Source organism: Eriocheir sinensis, unplaced genomic scaffold (genome assembly GCF_024679095.1).
Source record: "Eriocheir sinensis breed Jianghai 21 unplaced genomic scaffold, ASM2467909v1 Scaffold462, whole genome shotgun sequence".
Lineage (NCBI taxonomy): Eukaryota > Metazoa > Arthropoda > Malacostraca > Decapoda > Varunidae > Eriocheir > Eriocheir sinensis.
Window position 1 is genome coordinate 181,265 of NW_026111790.1, and position 18,779 is coordinate 200,043.

At 42.1% G+C, this 18,779-nt stretch overlaps 1 protein-coding gene across 2 annotated transcripts in view; it reads left to right on the top strand.

The window, feature by feature from the left end:
• The first annotated feature begins 672 nt into the window (after positions 1–672).
• The window catches only part of LOC126992435 (fat-like cadherin-related tumor suppressor homolog), a 77,506-nt gene continuing 59,399 nt past the window's right edge, over positions 673–18,779 (top strand). For both annotated transcript variants that reach the window (XM_050851184.1, XM_050851187.1), the window contains exon 1: positions 673–987. The gene's annotated coding sequence lies outside the window, so the exon portion shown is untranslated. The remainder of the gene's footprint in view (positions 988–18,779) is intronic.

The window sequence follows — 18,779 nt, forward strand, 5'->3', positions numbered from 1 at the left end:
GACATGGTAAATACAACCAGGTAAACACACACACACACACACACACACACACACACAGATTGAAGGAGATGGACTTGACGACACTGGAACAAAGAAGGGAGAGAGGAGATCTGATCACGCTGTATAAGTTGGTAAATAAGTTTGATGGGGTGGATAGAGATGATCTCTTCTCAACTGTGAGGACACAGGGGCTGAGAGGACATGGAAAGAAACTTAATAAAGGAACCTGTTTGAGTGCCTTGAAAAAGTAGGTTATAGTTTTCCACACAAAAGTGTTAACACATGGAACAGCTCGCAGGAAGAGGTGGTGGAGGCGAGCAGTGTCCACCAAACGAAGGAAAGGCTGGATGAATGTATTTATGGAGACGGGACTATTAGAGCTTAGCTCGGGCCACCTACTATTTTTTTAGTAGACTACAAATAGCTAAATACACACACACACACACACACACACACACTTGTGAAAGCAGTGTAGCGGTACAGCGGTACAGTACCTATAATTTTTTTTTATATATATAGCCACGGACGCTAAATATATAGCTGCACCTTCCACCACCACACAACACCCAGCCGCACGTGCCCCAATAATGAGATTCCCTTGTAGTTATGACAGAAATCGTTATTCTGTTTTGGTAATGGTGGAGAGGGAGGAAGGGAGACCCGAGCCCCAGACCAAGGCCGAGTAGTGCCTGGCGGGGCGTGTTGACGTGTGTGTGTGTGTGTGTGTGTTGGTGAGCAGCGTTCATTGCAAGGTGTGTTCCTCCATATTTACCGCATAAAATGAAGACAAAGATTCTTGTGTTGCCCTGTAATGTGTTGTTCTATGGCTGTGTTGTTGTCAGTGCTAAGAGGCTGGGGGAGGGAGAGGCTTAGTGAGGCAGACTATGGTGATGCCAAGGTTATTTACTTTGTTGAATCTCGTCGACTACGGACACAGCTGAGGTGGACCTCCGCTGCTTCCCACTGGCTCCTCTCCTCTTGCTGAAGGTTTGTAGAAAAGATATATGAAGAGATAGTGATGTTTCATAAAGTAGATTATGAGATACTGGCACGGACCTAAAACGAATCTTTACCGAGACGATTTCCGTTGCCACTGGGATAACCTGGCGCTGGTGGCTGGTCAGGTACTGTTGACAGCCACTTGTCCAGGTGGTGCTTGAAGGTGTCGGGTGCTACTGCAGTCAGGTTCCTTATGCTGGGAGGCACTGCATTGAATAGGCGTGCTCCAGTGTGGGTGAAGCTGTTGTGCACGATGGTTTTCACTCTTGAGGACTCTCTTGCCTCGCATTCATCTTCTGCCTCTCCGACTCAGGTTGCCTCTGGGGATGATTTGAGAATGTCTATTCGGGAGGAAATAGTAGAGATGGACGAGAGAAGAAAAAGGAAAGAATCAGTCATATTCAGGGGTGTAAAGGTCGAGTCTAATGAAGATGCAAGGACTAGCATTGCAAACATCACTCGCTATCTTCTGAATACCACTCCATCTATGTCTGATTTATTTTGTATTGATAGAAACAAGGGTCTTTACAGAGTTAAAATTGCTGATGATGACTCGCGTAGGAAGCTAGTGACGGAAGCAAAAAATCTTAGAAACAACCACGAGTTCAATGGCATTTATGTTAATAGGGATTTAACATTCAAACAAAGAAAAGAAATGCATGAGAGGCGACAAAGGAACAGGCTAGCTGGTGCCTCAGCTCAGCCTGTAGCCCAGCCTGCCAGTTCTGATTCTCTTGGCTCAACTGCCCCCCTACTACCCAACTAAATGTTAGTTTGTGTAATGTAAATAGTCTTATCAATAAGGTTGCATTTGTTAAGCACTTCTTATTTTCAAATAATGCACATGTATTAGGGGTTACTGAGACTTGGTTAATTAGTACTATTCCAGATGCTGCAGTTTCAATTACTAATTATAACGCATTCAGAAATGACGTTTCTGGTTCAGTTCATAAACATGGAGTTGGCATTTATGTACATAATTCTTACAGATGTCTCAACATGAACATCAAAATACCTAACGTCTGCTCAGTCTTTCTTCCAGATTACAAAATATTTATTGTAGTTGTTTATAGACCTCCCTCTTACTCTCTTCAAGACAATAATAAACTCATAGATTTTCTAACAGATTTTTGTACTAACAGGGAAGTAATAGTGATTGGTGATTTTAACCTTCCTTCTATCTCTTGGTTACTAGGCGGTGTAAATAATGTAACTGCTAATACTGATAAACTTTTCTAGACTGTTTCACCTCATTAGGCCTCACTCAGTGGATTGATGAGCCAACAAACATCAGGGCAGGCAATACTTTAGATCTATTTCTCACTACTGAAACTGATCGAGTAGTCTCCTCTAATGTATTTCCCCCATTTCCCAACTGTGATCACTGTGTTATACTTTGTGGCTATATTTTCCAGTACAAACCTGTGAAGTCAAATGTCAGCGCTGCATCCCCTTTCTGGCCTAAAGCCAATTTTAAGCAAATTAATCAATTCTTGTCCACTGTAGACTGGGACTTTGAATTCCAGAATATGAACTCTAATGATTCATACAATAAATTTTGTCCTATATAAACTATCTTGGAAGAATATGAACTCTAATGATTCATACAATAAATTTTGTCCTATATAAACTCTTCGCTCCTCATCAAGTGCCCCTTACAAACCATGGGAATACAAACCTCCTAGAGCTCTTATAAACATCCGAAAGAATAGTTGGAACCATTACAAACAGATGAGAGCAGTACATGCTAGAAACTCGCTTTTGAAGCTTTGCAAACATTTCTGGATGTAAATTACCAGTACAGGAACTATTCCACTCAGAAACAGATTTCTTATGAGGAGGACATCCTTAATAATTACTCAGTTAAGCCCAAATTATTTCACTCGTACATACGCGGGAAAAAGTAGGCTGTCCTTCCGTTGGTCCTCTCGGTGATGCAGAAAACTTAGTATCCGACCCTAAAGAGATGGCTCAGCTCTTAGGTGGTGCTTTTTCCTCAGTGTTTACCATACCCTCTGGTCTTCCACAGTCACCACACCAAGTACATGATGGCTCCTTTCACCAGATACACTTCACAGTTCATGATGTTGCTAGGGAACTCGGTGCTATTAACCCTTCCACTGCAATGGGACCTGACTCTGTTCATCCAGTATTACTAAAACATTGCTCCACTAATTTAGCATATCCTCTGTTTAAAATATTCGTTTCATCTATAAATTCGGGGGAGATTCCTGAAATTTGGAAAAAAATCTTCAGTAGTACCTATTTTCAAGAAAGGTAAACGAAGTGATCCTCTTAACTATCGCCCAGTAAGCCTCACTTCTGTTAGCTGTAAAATTTTAGAGAGAATAATTGTTGCTGCACTGCATAATTATTTGGAAGCCAGTTCAATACTGAATGTCAACCAGTTTGGTTTTCGCTCTGGCAAGTCTGTGGAGGATCAGCCCTTACTTACGTATGATGCAGTCTCTGAGTGGATGGACACGGGCAATATGGTTGATCTTATTCTCTTTGATTTTTCAAAAGCCTTCGACACTGTTAATCACCAGATTCTATTTACTAAACTTAATTCAGTGGGCATTAATGGTGTTATTCTATCTTGGATCAAGACATTTCTATCCCATAGGACTATGGAAGTTGTAGTGGGCGGACAGATCAGTTCTTCATTTCCAGTAATTAGCAGTGTGCCACAGGGTTCTGTGTTAGGTCCTACTCTTTTCCTTATTTACATAAATCACATCTCCACTACTTTAGTTTCAAACATAAAATTATTTGCTGATGATCTAAAACGTTATCTTCTGATAAAGCCTCAGAGCCTTAATACAGTGTTGGAGGGCATTAGTATTGTCCAAAGAGATATTGATTCTTTAATTAAAGTTGCAGAATCTTGGGACTTAAAGATTAATGCTGACAAAACTAAACTCATGAGCTTTGGCACCGACCTCCGTCAGTCTTATGATTTGGGCCCGTACTCATTTTATACTGTTAAAGGCAATCCCCTAAGTTTCAGTTTTGCTGCAGTAGATCTTGGCATAACCACTGATCCGTCATTAAGATTCCATCACCATATCCAATCTGTAGTGTCAAAGGCTGCTGGTTTGTCATATTCCTTTCTTAAGTCAACCTTGTGTCGCTCACCTTCCTTTATGGTTAAACTATTCATTACACATGTACGTCCACTTCTTGAATTTGCATCCCCAGTATGGAACACAGGTTATGTTACTGACTTATCTCTTCTAGAATCAGTTCAGCGTCGATGGACTAAGCTTATCACAGGTTGTGAGACTATGTCTTATGATCAGCGACTTAAAACTTTAGATCTTTACTCTGTGAAAGGAAGACTATTGCGGGCAGATATTATTAAATGTTGGAAGATCTTCAATGGTATGTCAGCTATATCACCTACAGATCTATTCACCATGGCACCAACAAGGGATATCTAGAGGGCACAAGTTCAAAATTTTGTTCCTCACATCACTTCCGAAACCAGACATAGATTTTTCTCAGTTCGTGTGGTGAGGCTGTGGAACTCACTCCCCCCAGAGGTAGCAGAGTCAACCAACCTAAACTCTTTCAAGAAGGGACTTGCTGTTCCTGGGAGACACTTTATTTCATTACTGAGCTCAATCTACTTATTAACATTCTAAACAGGCTTTTAGCACACTTTCCAGTCTTATCTTTCTTTGTCTTGGATTTCTGTTGTTCTCTAATGCACAAGACTGGCGTGCTAGCCACTGTGGGGTTCCCTCCAAGGGAGCCCAACCAGGTAAGAACCAGGTAAGAAACAGCATAACTAACCCCTCGCTGAAGACTGTGGCCTGAAGACTTCTTACCAGGTCACACCCCAGGCTACTTAAACACTCTGCTGCACTGCTATCAAGCCTTTACCAGCATAACTAACCCCTCGCTGAAGACACTGACCTGAAGACTTCTTACCAGGTCACACCCCAGGCTACTTAAACACTGCTGCACTGCTATCAAGCCTTTACCAGCATAACTAACCCCTCGCTGAAGACACTGACCTGAAGACTTCTTACCAGGTCACACCCCAGGCTACTTAAACACTCTGCTGCACTGCTATCAAGCCCTTACCAGCATAACTAACCCCTCTTCCTTCTTCATTCGTCGCTCCAAACACTCAACCCCTAAATCTTGCTTCCATTCGCTTTCTTTTTTTTTTCATTCATCCTTATAAATCCCTCAACTTCGGTCTGGGGCCAACTACTAGTACTAGGCCCGACCAAGAAAGCCTACGCGCGCCATAAGGGAAACAAGAAAAAGAAATAATAAAAAATCTGTGTTTCCTCTTTCCGTGCGTGGTAAAATAAGAAGCTTTCGGTGAAGGTCGCTATAGCAGCTTTTAAAGACGCTCTTGGGACATTGCCTGAGCACGTCTGCCGCGAACTAAACCCATTCAGCGAGTGGCCGATTGTGAAGGCAGAGGAGCGATTGATAGAGGCCTGAGGTGTTTTTTTCTCCTTTTTTAGATTTCCAGTCCGAGAGATCTTAAGTGAATAGGATGTTGGTAAAAGGGGTGAATAGGTACTCGCTGCTCCACCTTTTAATTGGGTTCGTTGGAATTTGAGCCGCGTCGAATATTTCATAAAGACCATATCGAGAATGTTGATGAAGGGGAAGTCTACCAGCGAGTCTTGAATATTCTCAGCGCGAGGGGAGGGAAAGAAGGAAGGGAGGGAGGGAGGGAGGGAGGGTGACCCGCTCTCTCATGCACCTCGCTCGTAATTTTGCTTTCTCCGCATTTTTCGCGAGAGATTTTTCATAGAGTTTAGTTATTTGCTATTTTTTTTTTGTTAATTTGTTTGGGTGTCGAAAGAATGCTTTTGTACCTACACATTGCGCTTAAAAAATATGGATAGAAAGACAGCCATAGACAGATAGCCCGATAACAGATAGATAAATGTAGATAGGTTGTTTCAAAAGTATATAAGTGCATACATATAGATAGATAGATAGATAGATAGATAGATTAATAAATAAAATATTTCGAGTGTTTTAGAAATTGATTAGCAAATAGATGATAATAGATAAGAAAGAAGATAGATATAGATAGGCGGGTGATTAAATAAAGATAGATAGATAGATAGATATTTCGACTGATGTATGAACGGATTAATAAATATATGATGAGACTAAATAATTCAAAAGAAATATAATAATGAAAAAGTAAAATAATGAAAATAAGAGAGAGAGAAGGAAGATGAGTTATGAGAATGGAGGAGCCTCGAAAACTTATGGAGGCTTTTTGGCATATAAGTAAGTCCGCCTCTCTCCTGCACTTTTCCGAAAGGCTATTACGAAGGGAATCAGGCTCTTCTTTTATAACGAAGGAGGAACTTTTTCTTGCCATTTACTGAACTTTGTTTTATTATTTTATTTATTTTTTTATATTTTTTTATTTCTTATTCCGGTTCTTATTGCACTTTTGGCCTCTACACTTGTTTTGGTTTCCATTTTCTTTTTTCTTTTAATTTTCATTTTTTCTTCATTATCATAATCAACTTTTTCTTCTTCTCCTTCTACTTCTTCTTCTTTTTCTTCTTCTTAACTATAGATTTTATTTTTTATTTTTTGTTTATTTCATTATTTTCTATTTTTCTGCTTCTTTTCACCTTCTTCTTCTTCGTCTTTATCTTTCTTCTTCTTCTTCTTCTATTTACTTACCTATTGATTTTATTATTTCATTCTCTTTTATTTCATTATTTTACTTTTATTTTTTCTGCTTTTTTTCCCTTCTTCTTCTTCTTTTTATAAGTAGATACAGAAATAGATTAATATATAGATGGATAGATATATAGACAGATAGATAGATACAGTGATCGTAGGTAGGTAGACAGACGGATAGATAGACTTCTATAACGTAAACGGATAATTATTTAGATCCTCGTGTTGCCTGGAAATGGCCAAAGGAAGCAAAAGAGATGAACGGGGGCACCAAAACCGCCTCCCCGGGGAACGTGTGTTTTGTGTGAGGCGCGGAAAGACACTTCACCTCCTCCCTCTGATATTAAATTCCTTTTTATTATCATTTATCACCTTTATATATGTCACCATGCGCTTGTGGGAAAGGATGTGTGTGTGTGTGTGTGTGTGTGTGTGTGTGTGTGTGTGTGTGTGTGTGTGTGTGTGTGTGTGTGTGTGTGTGTGTGTGTGTGTGTGTGTGTGTGTGTGCTTGCTCTTCATCGCTCCTCTCTTCATCATTATTCCGCACACTCGCGTCTTTCATTGGCAGGGAATATTATGTCCCTGTGCTCGGAGCTAAATCGCGTTAGGTCGATGCCGTGTGAGGCGTGAGGCAAATTCTTCCTGTTAATATGATTTCCCCGCGCGGAGGGAACTGTAAATGGACTAATTATCTCCCCGCACTGAGAGAGAGAGAGAGAGAGAGGGTAGGTGAATGTGTGTGTGTGTGTGTGTGTGTGTGTGTGTGTGTGTGTGTATCTCTATAGCTGTCTGTGTCTTTCGGCGTGTGTGTGTGTGTGTGTGTGTGTGTGTGTGTGTGTGTATATCTATCCTTCTGTTTGTCTGTGTCTGTGTCAAGTTGTTCCATCGTGAGCCGTTCCGTGTCGGCGAGATGGAGGTGCGGTGGTGCGATAGCTACGTGTATCTGGGCAGTGTGTTTACGAGTAAGGGAACCCTGTGTCTGCTATTGCCGCCCACGCCCAAGCAAAGATGTGCCACATCTTGAAATTTGTGTCATTTTTAAGGAAAAATGTTGACATACCATTTTACGTTAAAAAGAAAATGTTTGAGGCAGCTTTGATGTCATCCATCCTGTATGGCTGTGAGTCCTGGTTCAATGGAGACCTGACACCCGTAGAAAAACTGTATAGCTGGGGTATTAAGCAGCTGCTTGGGGTCCGCATGACGACGTGTACAGACATCTGTTACTTGGAGCTCGGGTATCCGCCACTAAAATCCTTAGTAATAGCAAGACAGAGGAAACTCTTCCGGCGAGTGTGGGCGGAGAGACGAGGTGTGCTGGATGACCCGTGGCGCACGCCGTCAGGCTCACTTTGGCGACTAATACACCCACAAGTAAACACACAGAATTTGATTAATGTGGCTGTTGATGATATTGGAACAGGCATTCAAACTTTGAGACAATCAGTTGCCAGTTCAGCGTCGTCTAGAAGACAAACGTACAATATATTAAATCCCGCCCTAGCAGTTCATGAAATTTATAAACGCCGCGGTCAGACCAATGAGATGCACAGACTATCATTTAGTCGGTTGCGGGTCGTTGGTCATAACCTTGCGATCGAGACGGGTCGCTGGAACCGGCGTGGGCGGGGAAAGAGGAAATATTATGATAGAAAGAGGAGGAAATATTATGATAGAAAGAGGAGGAAATATTATTATAGAAAGAGGAGGAAATATTATGATAGAAAGAGGAGGAAATATTATGATAGAAAGAGGAGGAAATATTATTATAGAAAGAGGAGGAAATATTAGGATAGAAAGAGGAGGAAATATTATGATAGAAAGAGGAGGAAATATTATGATAGAAAGAGGAGGAAATATTATGATAGAAAGAGGAGGAAATATTATGATAGAAAGAGGAGGAAATATAACGATAATAATAAAAATAATAATGAAAAACGCAACACGAGAATAACATTATCGCATCGTAGCTACACAAAAATCACTAAAAGAAAAACAAGAACAACAGCAACAACAATGACAGTACGAAAATATAATGATAGAAAAATGAAAAAATACGATGATAAGAATAATGATAAAAAAAAAAAAACGTAACAATGAAAATAACAGCGTCGCATCGTAGCTAAATTTTTTTTTCTCCCATTTTCCCTCCCACACTTTTTCCCTTATTTTCCCTCTCATTTTTCCCTCCCTCACTTTTTTCCCTTATTTTCCCTCACTTTTTTCCCTCCCTCACTTTTTTCCCTTATTTTCCCTCTCATTTTCCCTCCCTCACCTTTTTCCCCCTTATTTTCCCTCTCATTTTCCCTCCCACACATTTTTCGCCCGTATTTTCCCTCTCATTTTCCCTCCCTCACCTTTTTCCCCCTTATTTTCCCTCTCATTTTCCCTCCCTCACCTTTTTCCCCCTTATTTTCCCTCTCATTTTCCCTCCCTCACCTTTTTCCCCCTTATTTTCCATCTCATTTTTTCCTCCCTCACTTTTTTCCCTATTTTCCCTCTCATTTTTCCCTCCCTCACTTTTCTCCCTTATTTTTCCTCTCATTTTTTCCCTTCCTCATTATTTTCCTGTGTTTCCTCCCCTCATTTATTCCTTCCTGACTTTTTTTACATTCTTTTAGCAATCGTGTTTTGCTTTTTATTTTATTTTCATGCCCCGAGAGAAATGATTTAGTGGGTTGTTGTTTTTATGTTCTCACAAAAATCAAGAAAAAGAAGACAACAACAACAACAATGGTAATGCGAAAATATTATGATAGAAAAAGGAGGAACTACGTCAATAGAACAGTAAAAACATAACAAAATAATAGCCTCGCCTCGTAGCAAGACAAAAATCCACCGCCATCACTGAAATAAAAAATAAATTACTCCATAAAAGTTCAGTGTTGGTGGCTAATAATTATTCATTCAACTCTATTTTGATCACCTGCCTGGCTGCCTCCCATTGTTCACCTTCTTTTGCTTTCCTTTTACCGTTGTTGTTGTTTTGTTTTGGAAGAGCGACAAGGTGAAAAAAAAGTTGTCATTTTCAAAACAAATTCCTACTCGTGTTTGTGAAATATTATGGTCTTGCAGCTGTGTGTGTGTGTGTGTGTGTGTGTGTGTGTGTGGTCGGTTGGGTGTGTATAACTATATATATTTGAGTGTGTATATATTTATCTATATCTATCTATCTGTGCGTATGTATGCTAAGTGTGTGTGTGTGTGTGTGTGTGTGTGTTATGCAGGCGGTGTGTCAGGCCGTAATGGCATACATTATAAACACATTGTCAGGCCTCGCCCTCGCCTCAGCCAGATTAGTCAGCCCTTTGTGGAGTGACAGGCAGCCCTCCCGATGTCGCCTGGCTCCTTCCCGCCTGCCGCTCTCTGCGTTTCCTGTCGGGTGTCATTGTGTGTGTGTGTGTGTATGTGTGTGTGTGTGTGTGTTTACGGTAAAGGAAGCAGCTCAAGGGCAAAATAAAAATATTGATGATAAAAAAGAACCCGCTAATCACTGTCCCTATAAAAAAGAGTTCAGAAGAGTTGCCAAAAGAGGTCAATTTCTGGAGGAGAGGTGTCTCGGTACTCTCCTCTTGCTTGAACTATTTCGCTTTGCATGCATAAACTTACCTGTGTCAACTTTACAATTAAGTTATTCCTTTGTACAGTATTGGCGGAGAATGACTCGAAGGGGATAACTGTGCGGCCTTTCTTGCTTGAACTTAAAAATGTAATAGTCGTGCGTATGAAGTATAAAGTCAGCCTCAGAAGTCTTGCAGGCCAGAAGTTGTCTCAAGGTAATTTGTACGGAGTTGCTGATTGTACTGTGAAGGAGCTTATGTTCATTAGCAAGAGAGAGAGAGAGAGAGAGAGAGAGAGAGAGAGAGAGAGAGAGAGAGAGAGAGAGAGAGAGAGAGAGAGAGAGAGAGAGAGAGAGAGAGAGAGCTTCTGCGAGCGAGCTCCTTCTGTGTACTTGGCTAATGCTTTTTGGGGGGCAGGTGTTGTGGTGTGTTCGGGGAAGTGTCGCCTCAAGGTCTAGTGTTGAGAGTGTACAGCCAGCACGTGGGAACTTCCATAACATTTTGGTTACAATGTTCATGTTTTTTTCTTCAAAATTTAAAATTATTAGTATTAAAAAAATAGTTGGTCCATGGTAAATTACATCATCTTATCTTTTCATTATCCTAAAACCACTTTCCTGGGCCCGTGTTATCAGCGAGGGCAAAACGCCGCGATGCCCCGAAAGCCGAACACAAATTACGGATTCCGCGGAACCGCCGACGGTCACTGCCATTACGAGGATTTTCCCCCAATCACTTGTCTGGCGCGTGTATATAATGCAACACACACACACACACACACACACACTACTCCGTGGCGCAATTGATTAGAGCGCTGCGCTGCCAGGCTTCACGAGCTGACAGGGTGGCGGTCGAAGCCCGCTCAGGCCGGATTCTTTCCGTTGACTAGGAGTGGTTACTGTCTCCCCTTGAGCAAGGGGGATGGGGTGTGTGGTGTGTGAGGTCCTGCCAGTACTTAAAGATCGACGATAAAGAGCACTTGCTCATGTCGGGAGGGTACCTGCTGGCGATTACGAGTCCAACACGTGATCAGGCCGTGGTGAATTACACACACACACACACACACACACATTTGCCATTCATACGCATAGATAGATAGATAGATAGATAGATAGATACCCTCAGATAGATAGCTACACACACACACACACACACACACACACACACACACACACACACACACACGTACAGAAAATAATATGTTTTTGATATCTAACAAAGTAATTGAAATGTAGAACATATCATTAAATATGTAAGCCGAAAAAGATTAGTAATGTTATAAAAATTGAATTTGTTTTCAGTCGTGTCGAAAGCGAGGATTTTTCTTTTCTTTTTCCCTTGTTGAAATTAATTAATCTAATGTCAAACACACACGTCTCATATTTAATCATCTCGCTAGTATGAATGTGATTAATTAGTACGTACAAAGTATATATCCCTAATTAGACGACGAGTTGAGTAGTCTTCCCCGAGCGGTAAATATCAGAGCAGCGTCCGTCCTGGTTTATTGTAAATTGAGGGACTTGTAAAATGAGTTGGGTTGTAAGTTGAGTTGGGTTGTAAGTTGAGTTGGGTTGTAAGTTGAGTTGGGTTGTAAGTTGAGTTGAGTTGTAAATTGAGTTGGGTTGTAAGTTGAGTTGGGTTGTAAGTTGAGTTGGGTTGTAAGTTGAGTTGGGTTGTAAGTTGAGTTGGGTTGTAAGTTGAGTTGGGTTGTAAGTTGAGTTGGGTTGTAAGTTGAGTTGGGTTGTAAGTTGAGTTGTAAAATGAGTTGGGTTGTAAGTTGAGTTGGGTTGTAAGTTGAGTTGGGTTGTAAGTTGAGTTGGGTTGTAAGTTGAGTTGGGTTGTAAATTGAGTTGGGTTGTAAGTTGAGTTGGGTTGTAAATTGAGTTGGGTTGTAAGTTGAGTTGGGTTGTAAGTTGAGTTGGGTTGTAAGTTGAGTTGGGTTGTAAGTTGAGTTGGGTTGTAAATTGAGTTGGGTTGTAAGTTGAGTTGGGTTGTAAGTTGAGTTGGGTTGTAAGTTGAGTTGGGTTGTAAGTTGAGTTGGGTTGTAAGTTGAGTTGGGTTGTAAATTGAGTTGGGTTGTAAGTTGAGTTGGGTTGTAAATTGAGTTGGGTTGTAAGTTGAGTTGGGTTGTAAATTGAGTTGGGTTGTAAGTTGAGTTGGGTTGTAAATTGAGTTGGGTTGTAAGTTGAGTTGGGTTGTAAGTTGAGTTGGGTTGTAAGTTGAGTTGGGTTGTAAGTTGAGTTGGGTTGTAAGTTGAGTTGGGTTGTAAGTTGAGTTGGGTTGTAAGTTGAGTTGGGTTGTAAGTTGAGTTGGGTTGTAAATTGAGTTGGGTTGTAAATTGAGTTGGGTTGTAAGTTGAGTTGGGTTGTAAGTTGAGTTGGGTTGTAAGTTGAGTTGGGTTGTAAATTGAGTTGGGTTGTAAGTTGAGTTGGGTTGTAAGTTGAGTTGGGTTGTAAATTGAGTTGGGTTGTAAGTTGAGTTGGTTGTAAATTGAGTTGGGTTGTAAGTTGAGTTGGGTTGTAAATTGAGTTGGGTTGTAAGTTGAGTTGGGTTGTAAATTGAGTTGGGTTGTAAGTTGAGTTGGGTTGTAAATTGAGTTGGGTTGTAAGTTGAGTTGGGTTGTAAATTGAGTTGGGTTGTAAGTTGAGTTGTAAAATGAGTTGGGTTGTAAGTTGATTTACATAGAAAATCAGACCACACAGACCCCATGGTCCAGACTTGGTGGTCTGTCCTTAAACCTAAGTGATTTTACATTAATCAGAAGACTCCAAAACGTTGCATTTCTACTCTAGTTGATATTAAGTTGAAGGAAGTGACGGTCGAGCTTATTTTTGAAGGAGTCAATCGTGTTACACTGGACCACTGATGATGGGAGCTTATTCCATTCTCGCACTACAACGTTGGTGAAGAAAAATTTGGTGCAGTCTGAATTTACTTGTCTACATCTGAGTTTTACGCCATTGTTCCTCGTGCGCAAAGTGTCATAGATCATAAACAATGTTGATCTGTCTACATTCGTGAAACCATTAAGTATTTTAAAACATTCGATCAGTTTTCCTCGGAGGCGACGTTTCTCAAGAGAGAACATGTTAAGGGTAGAAAGCCTTTCTTCGTAGGATTTGTTGCGCAAGGAAGGGATAATTTTCGTTGCCCGACGCTGAACACCTTCTAATTTAGCAATATCCTTTGCATGGTGGGGAGACCAAAACTGTACCGCATATTCCAAGTGGGGTCTGACTAAACTGTTGTAGAGCGGGAGTATTACATCTTTATTCTTAAATAAAAAGTTTCTTTTAATGAAGCCCAACATTCTGTTCGCTTTATATGCTGCATCGATGCATTGCTGTGAGAATTTGAGGTTTGACGCGATTTTGACCCCCAAGTCCTTGACGCATTGAACGCTTTTGAGTTTAACGCCGCGCATTTCGTAATCAAACTTCTTATTCCTCGTTCCAACTTGAAGGACCCGGCACTTGTCTACGTTAAAGGGCATCTCCCATCTATCCGACCAAGCTGAAATTTTGTGCAAATCCTCTTGGAGGCTTTGCCTGTCTTCGTTAGTGAGAACCGAGTTACCAATCTTTGTGTCATCTGCAAATTTACTAATGCGGTTATTGAGTCCAACATCCACGTCGTTGATGTAAATAATGAAGAGCACTGGGCCAAGAACCGAGCCCTGAGGGACGCCACTAGTGACCGGCGCCCACTCTGAGTTAAATCCGTCAATCACTACTCTTTGTTGTCTGTTGCTCAACCAATTCGCGATCCATTGGTTTACCTGACCGTCAATACCTATTTGCTTTAATTTGTAAAGTAATTTATGATGCGGGACTTTATCAAACGCTTTCTGGAAATCAAGATAGACTACGTCCAGTGATTTGGTTACGTCATAAACAGTGAAGAGGTCGTTATAACAGGTTAATAGGTTTGATAGGCAGGATCTTTTGTTTCGGAAGCCATGTTGTGAGTCCCCAATTAATGAGTGGCTTTCAAGGTAACTCACAATTTTGTCTCTAATTATGCCCTCAAGTAGCTTACCTACAACCGAAGTTAGACTAATGGGCCTGTAATTACCTGGTACTTTTTTGTCTCCTTTCTTAAAAATCGGTGTCACGTTAGCCTTTTTCCAATCTGAAGGGACAATGCCTTGTCGCAAGGACATATTGAATACGGTTGTGAGGGAGGAGATTTCGCTCTTTGTTTCTTTCAGCAGAGTTGGATATACTTTATCAGGTCCAGGACTTTTATTTGTTTTAAGTGATTTGAGGGCTTTAAGGACTTCATCGGGTTTTATTTCAAAGTTAGACAATGCATGCTCGGGATTTACATTAGTACTGGTGTTGTTGGTGGTGGTGGGAGGACTGTTATTATTAAACACCGAGGAAAAGTAATTATTTAATAGGTTTGCAACGTGTTGGCTGTCAGTCACTAGTGCACCGTCGCTGCTTGTTAAAGGTCCAATTCCACTTCTGATCGCCTTTCTGTTGTTTATGTAACTGAAGAAGGATTTCGGATTATTTTTAGAGTTGGCTGCAATATTTTCTTCATATCTACGCTTTGCCTGATGCACTAATCTTTTTACTCGTCGCCTTGCATCATTGTAAAGTCTAATGTTTTCGGGCGTGCTTTGGTCTTTCTTTAACCTGTAAGACAATTTTCTCTTCTTGACTGAGTGTTTAATTTCGCTATTAAACCAAGGTGGACTTTTATTAGTGTTAATTCGCTTGTCGCACAAGGGGACAAATGTGTCCTGCTGAGTGAGTAAGTGATTTTTAAAGTTTAGCCAGGCGTCCTCTACATTGCCGTCATATGATAGTTGCATATCTATTAGTTTTCGTCGGATTTCTACGAAGTTGGCTCTTTTGAAAATTGGGCACCTTAACTTTATTTTCAGTCACCGATGTTTGAGCTCTAATGTCAACGCGCACTAGTTTATGATCGCAGGAACCGAGGTGTTCTCCTACCGTGACATTACTAACTAGGTTATCTTGGGTCGCTATAACAAGGTCGAGTATGTTATTTTGTCGAGTTGGTTCAGAAACCATTTGGCTTAGATAATTTTCCTCTAGAAATTCGATCATTCTATGGGACTCACCTTCTGTACCCGACAGTGTCACCCAGTCGATATGGGGGAGGTTAAAGTCTCCGAGTATCAGTGAGTCGCTGTTATTAAGTGACTGCCTTAAGACGCTGTACATAACAAGATTGCCATCAAGTGATTGCCCCGGAGGCCTGTAAGTGACAGATATATTTAAATTGACTTTTGCAATGTTTACTCGCACGCACAAATGTTCAACGTTACTGTTTCTTGGTGTTTTGTCAGTAGGTTGCAAGTAGCTTTTGACAAAAAGGGCGACACCACCCCCTCTACGGTTTACACGATCATTGTTGAAGAATCTGTAGCCATCTATGTTGTATTCGGAACTTAAATCAATATTAGTGGTGTCGATAAATGTTTCGGTTATAGCAATTACGTCAAAGTTTTCTGTCAGAGCAAGACATCGCAGTTCATCAAATTTGTTTCTTAGGCTACGCGCATTGAAACTAAGGACTCTTAGGTTATCTTGAAGCTTGGTAATAGAGGTACTGGAGGGTTCAATGTTACGAGTCTGTTGCGGTGTATGGTGTCTATTTACACGGGCGGGATGGAAGGACGTGGCTGAGAGTCGTTTTTTGTTGTTCGGGCGTTACGTACGGCGTTGTTGAGGAGCCTACCAAATCTGGCTGCCACGATGGGGGACAGGTGTATGCCGTCCCTTTGGAAAAGTAAATTGAGTTGAGCGGTAAATACGAGAGCAGCGTCCGTGCTGGTTGAGTTGAGTGGAATCTTCCCCTAGCGGTAAAAACCAGTGCAGCGTCCGTCCTGGTTGATTTGAATAGAATCTTCCTCGAGCGGTAAATACCAGAGCAGCGTCCGTCCTGGTTGATTTGAATAGAATCTTCCTCGAGCGGTAAATACCAGAGCAGCGTCCGTCCTGGTTGATTTGAATAGAATCTTCCCCGAGCGGTAAAAACCAGTGCAGCGTCCGTCCTGGTTGATTTGAATAGAATCTTCCTCGAGCGGTAAAAACCAGTGCAGCGTCCGTCCTGGTTGATTTGAATAGAATCTTCCTCGAGCGGTAAAAACCAGTGCAGCGTCCGTCCTGGTTGATTTGAATAGAATCTTCCCCGAGCGGTAAATACCAGAGCAGCGTCCGTCCTGGTTGATTTGAATAGAATCTTCCACGAGCGGTAAAACAAGTGCAGCGTCCGTCCTGGTTGATTTGAATAGAATCTTCCTCGAGCGGTAAATACCAGTGCAGCGTCCGTCCTGGTTGATTTGAATAGAATCTTCCCCGAGCGGTAAATACCAGAGCAGCGTCCGTCCTGGTTGATTTGAATAGAATCTTCCCCGAGCGGTAAAAACCAGTGCAGCGTCCGTCCTGGTTGATTTGAATAGAATCTTCCCCGAGCGGTAAAAACCAGTGCAGCGTCCGTCCTGGTTGATTTGAATAGAATCTTCCTCGAGCGGTAAATACCAGAGCAGCGTCCGTCCTGGTTGATTTGAATAGAATCTTCCTCGAGCGGTAAATACCAGAGCAGCGTCCGTCTTGGTTGATTTGAGTGGAATCTTCCTCGAGCGGTAAATACCAGAGCAGCGTCCGTCCTGGTTGATTTGAATAGAATCTTCCTCGAGCGGTAAATACCAGAGCAGCGTCCGTCCTGGTTGAGTTGAGTGGAATCTTCCCCGAGCGGTAAATACCAGAGCAGCGTCCGTCCTGGTTGAGTTGAATAGAATCTTCCCCGAGCGGTAAATACCAGCGCAGCGTCCGTCCTGGTTGAGTTGAGTGGAATCTTCCCCGAGCGGTAAATACCAGAGCAGCGTCCGTCCTGGTTGAGTTGAGTGGAATCTTCCCCGAGCGGTAAATACCAGCACAGCGTCCGTCCTGGTTGAGTTGAGTGGAGTCTTCCTCGAGCGGTAAATACCAGAGCAGCGTCCGTCCTGGTTGAGTTAAGTGGAGTCTTCCTCGAGCGGTAAATACCAGAGCAGCGTCCGTCCTGGTTGATTTGAATAGAATCTTCCTCGAGCGGTAAATACCAGCGCAGCGTCCGTCCTGGTTGAGTTGAGTGGAGTCTTCCTCGAGCGGTAAATACCAGAGCAGCGTCCGTCCTGGTTGAGTTGAGTGGAATCTTCCCCGAGCGGTAAATACCAGAGCAGCGTCCGTCCTGGTTGAGTTGAGTGGAATCTTCCCCGAGCGGTAAATACCAGAGCAGCGTCCGTCCTGGTTGAGTTGAGTGGAATCTTCCCCGAGCGGTAAATACCAGAGCAGCGTCCGTCCTGGTTGAGTTGAGTGGAGTCTTCCTCGAGCGGTAAATACCAGAGCAGCGTCCGTCCTGGTTGAGTTGAGTGGAGTCTTCCCCGAGCGGTAAATACCAGAGCAGCGTCCGTCCCGGTGCTCAGTGCTCGAGAGGTTTGATCAGACTCGCGGCACTACTCGCCTGCACGGGAGGGTTAATTGTCGTCCCAAGGAGAGGTGCCGCAGGACCAAGCTCTGTAGCAAGGTGTGAGCGCCGATACACCGTGTACCCGCGCCATCATCCTCAAGCCCATTATCTGAATTACACCTCATATTAAAACTGAATAATAAATAGATATTACTTATGAAGTTCCCATAGTTAGTCGCCGCTCCACCTCTTTACTACAATTGGTACCAACCTTTTTCCAAATATTATCGTTGCCACATGACATCTTAAACAACACCTCATATCAAAACTGAGTAAAAGATTGATTTTCCTTTTCAAATCATCAAATTGGTCCCCCTTCCTCCTCTTTACTACGATAGACACTAACTTTTAACCCAATATTAACTATACCAGATGACAAAAGTATAAATTTCATATCTTCCCTTGCCTAACCTGAAAACCTCTAACATGTTTTTCATTCTCCCGTCTTGTCTTGCCTTGTCTGACAATCCTAATACCTCTAACATGCTATTTTAATATCCCGTTTTGTCTAGCCTAACCTGTCAATCCCAATACCTCTTAACATCCTATTTTAATCCTCTGTCTTGCCTTGCCTAACCTGACAATCCCATTACCTCTAACATGCTTTTCTCCTCCTTCTTCTTCAGGTACGTCTCACGGGATGAACACCAAACCCCCGAACTCAGCGTACTGTAAGTTTGGAATTTTATCTTACAAACTTTTTTTCATTGAGTTTCGAAGCCAGATACTTTTATTTAGCAGTGTTGTTTTTCATTCATCTTCAACATGTCGGCGCCCAAGCAAACATTTGACGAGGCTTCGTAGGGGTTGTGGTGTGGGTGTTTCCACGGGTAGTTTGATGAACCCAGAGATAGTTTGACAAGGCTTCTTCGTAGGGGTTATGGTGTGGGTATTTCCGTGGGTAGTTTTATGAGCTTAGTGATTGTTTGACAAGGCTTCTTCGTAGGGATTGTGGTGTGGGTATTTCCGTGGGTAGTTTTATGAGCTTAGTGATTGTTTGACAAGGCTTCTTCGTAGGGGTTATGGTGTGGGTATTTCCGTGGGTAGTTT